Source organism: Phragmites australis, chromosome 6 (genome assembly GCF_958298935.1).
Source record: "Phragmites australis chromosome 6, lpPhrAust1.1, whole genome shotgun sequence".
In the NCBI taxonomy this organism is placed as follows: domain Eukaryota; kingdom Viridiplantae; phylum Streptophyta; class Magnoliopsida; order Poales; family Poaceae; genus Phragmites; species Phragmites australis.
In genome coordinates, this window is record NC_084926.1 from 40,856,758 (window position 1) to 40,867,197 (window position 10,440).

Genomic DNA, 10,440 nt, shown 5'->3' on the forward strand with positions numbered 1-10,440 from the left:
CGTCTTCTTCGTTGCTATGAAGGACTTCTCCATCGACCCTGTGTATATTGTCAACCGTGTTCTTCATTCTGTTCTTCCGAAGGAAAATTTCTACATTGTTGTTCATCACAATGGAGATATTTTCGTCAACTGCAAGACATGCTTGAGCACGCATTTCTTGCTGAACCATGGTTGGCGGTTTGGTAGAAACACAGTCTGGTTCTGGCCCATGCGTGAGATAGTCAAGGTGTAGCCAGATCCGGATGACTACGAGCTACTCATCGAAGATGATGCTTGGGTTGACATGTTGTTGAAATGCAGAAGGTTGAGATGGTGTCTATCATCTCATCTTTTTGAAAGACGACGTTGATCGATCCAAGTTTATCGATTACTTTTTGTCTTTCTGGAAGACAATGTCGCCATGATGCCAATAGTTTTACCTTTTTGGAAGATGGCGTCGACCGAACAATGATGTATAGCTAGGGATTATGTTTAGCTAGTTAGATTATGTGTTCTAAACAATGTATAATATTATTAACTTTTGTGACATGTAAAAGCATGTGTTTTGTGTTGTGAACAATGTGTGATTGATGTTCTGAATAATGTGTTAATGTGTTGTTTCATTTGTGAATCATGAAGTGTGTATCTATACGACCCTTCCCCTCTATAAGCAAATTTGATTCCTGGCCAAAGGCTGACACCGACAATTTTTTTAACTCTATATGTGGCAATTAACATAGATGGGTTTAAACAAAAATCATCTATGTCTCTTACTACTCATAGACGCTTTCAATAGATATCATATGCGACTCTTGCTACTCATAGACAGTTTCAACAATAATCGTCTTTGATCCTTGCTACGCACAGACGGTTTTATGGAAAAACCATTTGTGTGTAAGTCTATTGTAGATGGTTATGAAACCGTCTGTAATAAGATTGATATCATAGACACTTTTGCAGAGATAGAACATATAAGCGTCTGTGATAGGGTTTAAAATTCATTCCTTACTACAGAACGGGCCATCCGCACCCCATCTTCACTACCGGTTCATAAGGTCCAACCGTTGATCAATCAGTGAGACATTGAGAACCGACAGTGATAAGTACTATCATTGACGGTTTCATTTCAAACTGGTAGTGAGACAACACTGCTGGTTCATATAATAGACCAGCAGTGATACTTGTGTTATCACTACCGGTTGGTTAGAAGAACCAGCAGTGATGCATCACTGTCGGTTGGTTTCATGGACCGGTAGTGATAAAGAAGTATTACTTCTAGTTGATGTCATGGGCCTGCAGTGACACGTCATAGTACATAATGGTTATTTCCCTAAGATCGAGCAGAACGGAGGAGCTCTTTTCTACTCAACGGCTCTGCTCAGTGTGCAACGGCTCTTTGTAGTGATCTTGCATGGTGAGACTTCAAAATTTGATGGAATCCACAAGACCTAGGTGCTCCAAGTTTAGTAAGTTTGTAAGTTCATCTACATTTCATTTGTACTTAGATTTACTTGCAAGGTTGCTCTAGATTTTGGAAATCGGTGCTTGCTCCATAATGATGAATTTTGAAGGAGCTAGAGCTCCAAGTGATTTAGTGAATTTAAGCTAATTGATTTTAGGTATACATTATCTAGGTAAGTAGGTTCATGTAAATTTTATTTATACTTAGGTAAGTAGGTTCATGTAAATTTAAGCTAATTGATCTTGCACACTTGTTTCGGAGGAGTTTCAAGCTTGCCTATACACGTTGGACCAAACACAGTGAAGATGAGGAGTTTGAACATGAAGGATAACCCATTATCGAAGAAGATAGAGACAACGATATGATGGCTGGTGAAGACAACGATATGCCAACATTTGAAGATACTTTGGTCCACGACGATAAAGATGACATATACCAGATGTTGCGTGATGGAGAGGGGGACTTCACCAGTCAAAGACGACATCAAAAGTTCCAGCATATGATTAAGGAGTATAAAACACCCTTGTTCTCGAACTGTAAGGATGAGCACACAAAGCTACATGCGGTGCTGACACTGCTACAATTGAATGCTGGCAACAGTTGTTCGAATAAGAGCTTCAACGAGTTATTACGTTTCTTGGGTGACTTGCTACCAAAGTGGAATGTGTTGCATGAAACTACGTACCAGGCCAAGCATGTTGTATGCACGTTGGGTTTGGAAATAGAGAAAATATATGCATGTCCAAATGACTGCATATTGTATCGCAAAGATTTTACAGAATTGGATGCATGTCAGGTGTGCGGAGCATCACAGTACAAGTGGCGCAACAATGATAATGGTGTGGGTGAACCGTAAGAAGAAAAGATCCCCCACTGAAGTGGTGTATAGTATTTCCCTATAATCCCTTGTTTGAAGCGATTGTCTGCAAACAAAAATATGCCCAATTGATGTGATGGCACGTTGAAGAGCGCAAGAAAGTCAGAATGCTCGGATACCTCACTGATGGCATGAAATGGAGGAACATTAATAGAAAATACAAGAAGACATTCGCATACGATGTGAGGAATATAAGGTTCGGGTTGAGTACAGATGAGATGAATCCTTTCGGCAACATGAACAGTAATCATAACACTTGGCCCATGACTCTATATATCTACAACCTTCCACCTTATATGTGTATGAAGCGAAAGTACCTTATGATGTCGTTGTTGATCGAAGGACCGAGTCAACCTAGAAATGATATCGTACTTGAAACATTGGTTGAATATCTTCTTATAATGTGGGATGATGATGTACTGGTATGGGCTGAGTACAAATGCGAGAACTTCACCCTAAGCATAATGTTGTTCGTAACAATCTAAGATTGGTCTGCTCTTGGTAACCTATCGAGACCATCGATTAAATGATACAATGGATGTGTCCAGTGTTTGGAAGATACACCCGTATCGCATCAAGGCAAGAGATTTTGATGGGACAAAGGAGACTGGTCTAACTCCAAAGATTTGGCACAGGAAAACATGTCTTTGAGATGGTAAAGAATATTAGTGTTGTCCTTGGAAAGGGGCTTGATAGTACAAAATTTTTGAGTGGAAAATCAGCTCTTATGTGGAAAAAGAGATCAATATTTTAGGACCTACCTTATTAGAAGGACCTGGAGGTTCAACACGCCCTCGACGTCATGCACATCGAGAAGAACTTGTTTGACAACTTAATTGGTACCTTACTAGACATACCATGCAAGACAAAATATATACTCCAAGCTTAGATGGATCTGAAAGATATGAAACTTAGGAAGGACCTACATCTTGAAGAACTAGACAACGGGAGAAAGCGGCTTTCTACAGCTTGTTACACTTTGAGCGAGGAAGACAAATGCAGCTTGTGTGGTTGCTTGCATGAAGTCAAAGTTCCGTCCAGATACAATGCCAATGTAAAGACACTAGTATCGTTGAAAGATTTGAAATTAGTTGGTATGAAGTCTCATGATTGCCACGTGATGATGACAGAGTTGTTTGTGGTTGCAACTAGAGGCGCTCTGCTAGAGAAAGTCCGAGACCCGATCATAAAGTTGTGTTCATTCTTCAAATAATCTCACAGAAGGTCATCGATCTGTTAAAACTAGAAAAACTGCAGGATGACGTGGTCCATACTCTATGCCAATTTGAGATGTGTTTCTCCCCATCTAATTTTGATATCATGACCCATCTCATGGTTCACATCGTAAGAGAGATAAAGATCCTTGGCACAATGTTTCTTCATCAGATGTACCCTTTCAAGAGATTGATGGGGTTTTTAAAGAAATATATTCGTAACTGAGATCAGACGGAAGGATGTATTGCTACAGAGTGGGGAACCGAGGGGACGGAAGGATGTATTGCTACAGAGTGGGGAACTGAGGATGTCATTGAGTTCTGCATCGACTACATGAATCTCAAAACGATTGGTGTGAATGTATCTCGCCATGAGGTTAGGCTACAGGGATAGGGACGATAGGTGCGAAATCAGTCGATACAACCAATCGTGTTTCCTTCACTCAAGGACAATGCCGGTTGTATTATTTAACCGGTAGTGATAAGTATTATACAATTGGTAGTGATGTTGGGGGTATCATTGCCGATTGTATACTAGAACCGGTAGTTATACTTTTGAGTATAAATTCGGTGCCCCCATCCCCTAGTAGCAAGACTCAACATTTCCAACTCCCACCGCTGCCCTGACGCTTGCCCTGGTGCTTCGACGCTCACCGCCCTATTGCTCCGCCACCCCGGTGCCCCACCGCTCGTCCATAGTCCTGGTTTCCCGTCGGTCTGACACCCCACCACCGCCTAGGTTGCCTCTCCTTCGCCTTAAGGATTCCGAGCTGTAGTCTGTAGTCTGAAAAAATATGCAGTTTGTAGTATGAAAAAACATGTATGCAACAGTTGGCATTTGGCAAGATGTGAATAAACAAGTAGTATCTGTGTGCTCATCCTTGTAGTCAAGGCGGTTGGAAACAAAGAAAAGAAAAAGACTCTTTATATGACATTTTCACTTATGTATCTTTATATGACATGTTTGAGAGAAATGAACGCAAAACACTTCAACGATATTAACAATAAATAACATAACTACCTTTTGGAGATCTATTGTGAATGATGCATCAAAACGCTTACCAAGAACATTGTGGTGCCAATCATTGGTCTTATTTTTCATAAATGTATTGTTTTGCTACATGAAGAAGTCCATCAGATGGAAATTAATTTGTACTAGGAATGGCACCTTCAAAAGCAAATTGCCCCTCCTCGGACCATGATGCAGCCTCAGATGGAGCCCAAGAAGCAGTGGTAGCCCGAGTGAGTACCTCAACATGGATCACCCAGATGATGGCTCAGACTGAGGTTCAGATAGAAGTTCAAAACTCGACTGATTTTATAGATGGTTAGACATCCCAAGTATAGAGAAGGAATGGCTGAGGTCCCAGCAAGTTGCCTACGTGATGCTTTGTCATCATGAAGGTTGACACAGTCAGGGAGCCTTTGAAGCCTTCACATGTATTGGGGCCATACAAGTCAACATCCAGAGTTCTTGTTAGGGATCATGTCCCAATCAACTATAGAAGTTAGAGGCTGCCCAAATGACCAATGGGTTGTTCCCAATGATATCAGATAAGTTTGAGATCCCTGAAGGGTGAAACCTTGAGCAAGCGAAGGCCCATCAAAGGTTTGTCATACAAACATTTTGTGTGGAACAACTGAGCATCGGACTTTAACTTTTACCCTAAGATGCAAGAGTATTGGAATGATTTCATGTAGTACAAGCAGTTAGATGAATCAATTAAGCGAAGTGAGGCAAACAAGGCCAATATTGTAAAGAACGTTTACCATCATAGACTAGGCACACGTGGCTACATGAAGAAATTACCCGACTGGGAGAAAAAGGAACAAGAACTAACCCTCAGCGGTGTTACACTTGTCACAACTTAGTGGATTTCACGAGCTAAACAATATTTGTACGTGAGGGGGTGAATCTTTTGGATGAAGACCAACTATGTTTCAGAAACAAAAAATATCAAGAGGTGACACAAAGTATCATGGATGCCCACACCCAGAGTTCCCAAGGTTCTTTTAAGGCAGATAGAGAGAAGGACGAGCTAACCTTAGCACTGGGAAACAAGGAGCATCCTGGTTGTAGTCGAGGAGAAGGTTTGATGCCTTGGAAAGACTCCTTCCAAAAAGACTCCGAGAGTTATAGGAGTCGGAAGAGAAGTAAACAAGAAATGCAAGATGACTTGGCTCTTAAAAGAGAAGAACTCCAACAAGAGAGACAGACGAAGAACGTTAAAATACGACAAGCTGTACAAGACACCATCGGCCAGTACAAAGTATAGGACAATGTTGTTGTTCTCCACAGTCGTGGTGCTCGTCGGAGTAGCTGCGCGTCCACGGGCATTCCCGAAAATGACTTATGTCGTTATCCCGTGGACGATATCAAAGACACCATAGAGTGCAAGCTTGTCATGCCTACTGCGAACATTACCATCAAGGTGGCTTTAGGCTTGGATTGGCCTATGGAAGACGAGCTTAGCTCAACAATTGCTCGATACCACTGGGATAGGCCAGGGTCCAAGTGGATATTGTACTACCCGAGTACCGTAAAATGGACATGGATATCGCCGAAGAGACGGGACAGAAGAAACTGGGAGCAAACATTAGTAATTTCATTGTGTGGCACAAGTGCTACACATTGTTTGACAAAGACACAAATGATGAACAAGAGGAGATGGACTCACATAGACACCTCCCTTCACCTAAAAGATATCCGACCCCTGAGTCGCCTCCAAGCAGAAGATCTCCAACTACTCCACCAGCACCAGCTGCACCAACAAGATGTTCGAGTCCTCTGTCGCTAGCACCTGCACTATCAAGAGGTCCGAGTCCTTCGTCGCCAGCACCTGCACCATCACGAGGTCCGAGTCCTCCACAACCAGTATCCGCACCATCAAGATGGCCAAGTCCTCCGCTGCCAACTCCTGCAACGTCTAACAAGTCGATGTCATCTCAGAAATCACCTTCATCTAAGAAAAAAATTTCATCTAAGAAGTTGCCGCCAACTCAAATGTCGGCACCTCCTCAACCGTCAGAACTAACTCCTGCGAAATTGAGACGGATAATTAACACCAGTGTAATTGCATACTTCAAGCCAGCTCAGCCTAAGATGAAGGATCAAGTAGATCTTGCTGCATAGAAGTTTTTCATATCTATGGTGAAACAAAAACAGATGGGGGTGCTAGATCCAAAGCCAAATCGAACTACAAGCACATCAAGGAGAAGTCTTACTTGAAGAAGGCCTCGATCAAACAGTTTGTTGCTGAAACCGGACTTACACTAGACCAAATTCTTGGTCGGGATGAGAACAATGCCTTTCCAGAGCTTAGATGGCAGTTTGAGTTGGGCAAACTACTGGTCAAACTAGATGTGATGGTTAACCTATCCTATCAAATGCGCAAATTTCATTAGTGGTGCATAACGAAGATGAAAAAGGGTAGAGAAATGATTGTTGCCAGGTACAAAGATGAAGGTTCCACAACGGCCCCAACGTATTATGGCTAGAATTCAAGGAACTTTATAACGTTTACTAGCTAGATGCCCTCGACTAGTATACCTTGAGTTTTTGGACACTGTAAGTGTCTTACATTTACATTCTTCTACTATTTAATTGCATCTCTAACGTATTTCTTATGTAGAATGGAGACAGAAATGTAAAAAGAGTGCATTTACTAAGTAGGATTCCTCTACTCAGCACTTATCAACGAAAATCTTGCTAGAGAGAAACCACATGAAACTGAGATCTATGCGTGGAAGGCTATGCTGAAGCAACAATAAAAGACATACATATTTTTACCCTACACCCTTTATGTATGTGTTTCTTTACATGCTCATTCTACTCTTTATTTATATATATATATATATATATATATATATATATATATATGCAAGTATCACTGGATCCTCCTTGTCATCCAGCCCGACATAATCAAGATCATTGTATTTGACTCACAAAAGAGACCATAAACATAATTTCAACCTATAATAGACTTGCTAAATAGGTTAAGTCGATCATTTCATTATTCGCTCAAGTAATCTTCCATTCGATTGAATCTAAGTCTAAGTAATACTATTTATAATCATGTAAAGGGTATTCGCATGATACTATAAGGACAATGTTTGATATTGTCCATACGCGAAGGAGTTCAATGTTCGAACCTACTTTCTAGTACATACATAATATTCATGTCCCAAATTCCTACTAAATGACTAGTCGCATACCACTAATGTTTCATATCTTTTTTTTTTAGTGTAACAGGCAAGAACATGATAATAATTTATGTGGCTTCTATGTATGTGAGTTCATGCACACATTCATCAGTGACAGGGTGATCCAAGATGATGCAGAGGTATGTAAATACATATTGATGCGAGCTTCTTAGTTTTTACATGTGTTTTGTAGGATTAATTTCTTCAATTATTCTAATGACAGGTAATCAAGTTGAACACAAGTAAACTTCTACAACATCACCTCAACGCCATTCAAAAATAACTTATCAGGTTCATCAATGAAGAAGTGATAAGTCCAAAAGGTGAGTTTTATGAGCCAGCATATAAAGTGCTTCTTTTGTTGAGCACTCGGGACTTGTTGAGTTCGACAACTTCGGGTAGCAATAAAGGTTGAACCACTTTTTTTTTTCCTTGCATTAATGTTTCAAGTGAACGATAATATTTCTAAAACAAATTGTTTGTTAGAGAGTTATTCGTGAATGAAATGTGATTTGACATGTTAATCATGTATGTGATTTGTGAATGAAATGTCCAACCAAGAACATTTGTGAATGACATGTTAATCGTGTATGTATATATGCTATTTGTGAATGAAATTTGTTGAGGTATATGTGATGAACTGTATATGTATATGTGCTCTTTTCTAAATACGATATTGCTGACAATAGATGTATTGGGCGGGGGGGGGGGGGGGTGGGGGTTATCACTACCAGTTCATGTAATGAACCGTCAATGATAATCTAATTATTATTATTGGTTAATTACGTGTACTGGCAATGATAGTTGGTTTATCACTACCTATCCATTACATGAACCGGCAGTGATATATACAATCACTGTCAGTTCTGTAACCGGTAATGATGATCATGAATTATCACTATTGATTAAAAAATTGGCAGTAATGATATTTTTGAACCGGCAGTGATGATCTTTTCTGCAGTAGTGGTCTGTAATAACTTGTTCTGAGGTAGTGTATGAAGCTCCTAGAAAAAACTTTTTACAAGTAATCATGTGTAGCAAAATTATCTAGGTTAGATACTTCAAGTATGTTTCTGGAAAGAGGATATATGTGTGGAAGAGAGGTTAGGTGCCTTATACTCATATAATACAAGCATAAATAGTAAAAAGACATGTGAGTTTAAGGTATGAATAATATATGCCAAGCTTTAAGTGCTGAGAGGGTATCGAATAAGAAGATTGTTTTGTACAAAGGTTGTGTACAAGTGTTAGCTAGATCAATTCTTTATATCATTTGTAACATAACCAACTCTTCTAGCTCGCTTCTACCGGTGCGAGACAAATAATGAACCCAAATTGACTAATAATTCTAAACGCAACCTGACCATTAACACCTCTGCTCATGTGAAAGTGATAATTTAAGCAAAAGAAAACGAATATCAAGGGTCCAGTGATGCAAAGAAAAAAGATTTAAGGTATCAATAGGGTGACATGCACACGCAAGAGTTCACTAGGCGGATTAGCGTGCCTATGCTACGCCCGTTTTTTGTTGTTGTTGCATAGAGCATGACAAAAGAAGGCTGAAAAAATTGGGTTCACTATTTTGGATTATTTCTATTTAACACATTCATTTAATTATAAGGAAAAAAGTAGTACTTTCATGCATACACATAATTTTAATATGTAGACGACAGCAATACAAACCTAACAAAATTTGTTCCATATTATTTTGAGTTTTACATATCTTTCTTTGCATTTTAGATTATTTCAGCCGATTTATCACTATAACTAATATTCATTTCGACATTTTTCTAGAATTTTCCAAAAATGAAAATTATGTTATACATGTATGTATACGTATATATACATATACGTATATGTATACATATCCATATATATGTGTATGTGGGTGTGTATTTATATATATATACATATACATATATACATATACATATATGTATTATATATATACGTATACATATATGCGTGCGCATATGTGGGACCCACATGAACAATGGCTACAGTACATTGACCCCTGGTTGGCCTCCGATTCTTGGTCCTTTAATATATGTAATTAGAAGAGATATGCAAAAACCACATATAAGTACTGGTCTGAAGTCTGGTTACATTTACTTTATATGAATATCCATGCCTAACATTGTCTACAATGCAAATTACATTTCTCTAAAATTACTTTATTGTAGTTATTGTCGAGATGACAACTGACACAAAAGTCTGATGCCAAGTTTATGATATTTGTTTTCGAATACAGTAAATATTACACGCTCTGTATATTGTTTAAACACAAAGATAAAATTGGCTTTGCCACATGCTACAATTGGAAAACCGTCCGTTGATGCCCTTGAGCTCCGTTTCCTTCCACGATGAAAGTAAACGTACAAGGATAAAGCATACACTTTTGTTTACATCAATGCCTTTTACATATATATGCGATAGCATTCAAAATATGTGGCTCTAAAATATGTAAATATCACTCTTAAGAACTATCTTGAAATCAAGTATGCATTGTATTTTCAACATTACCTTTATCTTTGATCTTAGCTAATAGAATTTTTTCGTGAGCTTGCTCTAGTTTTCAACGGTTGTCAACTCACATGATGATGACAAACAAGATACAATTCCTTTGCGTGCCCTTGGTAGAGATCACAGCTAATGGTGGGCATATTTTTACCGATCCAAATAAACTAAGCCGCCCAAAACCATAT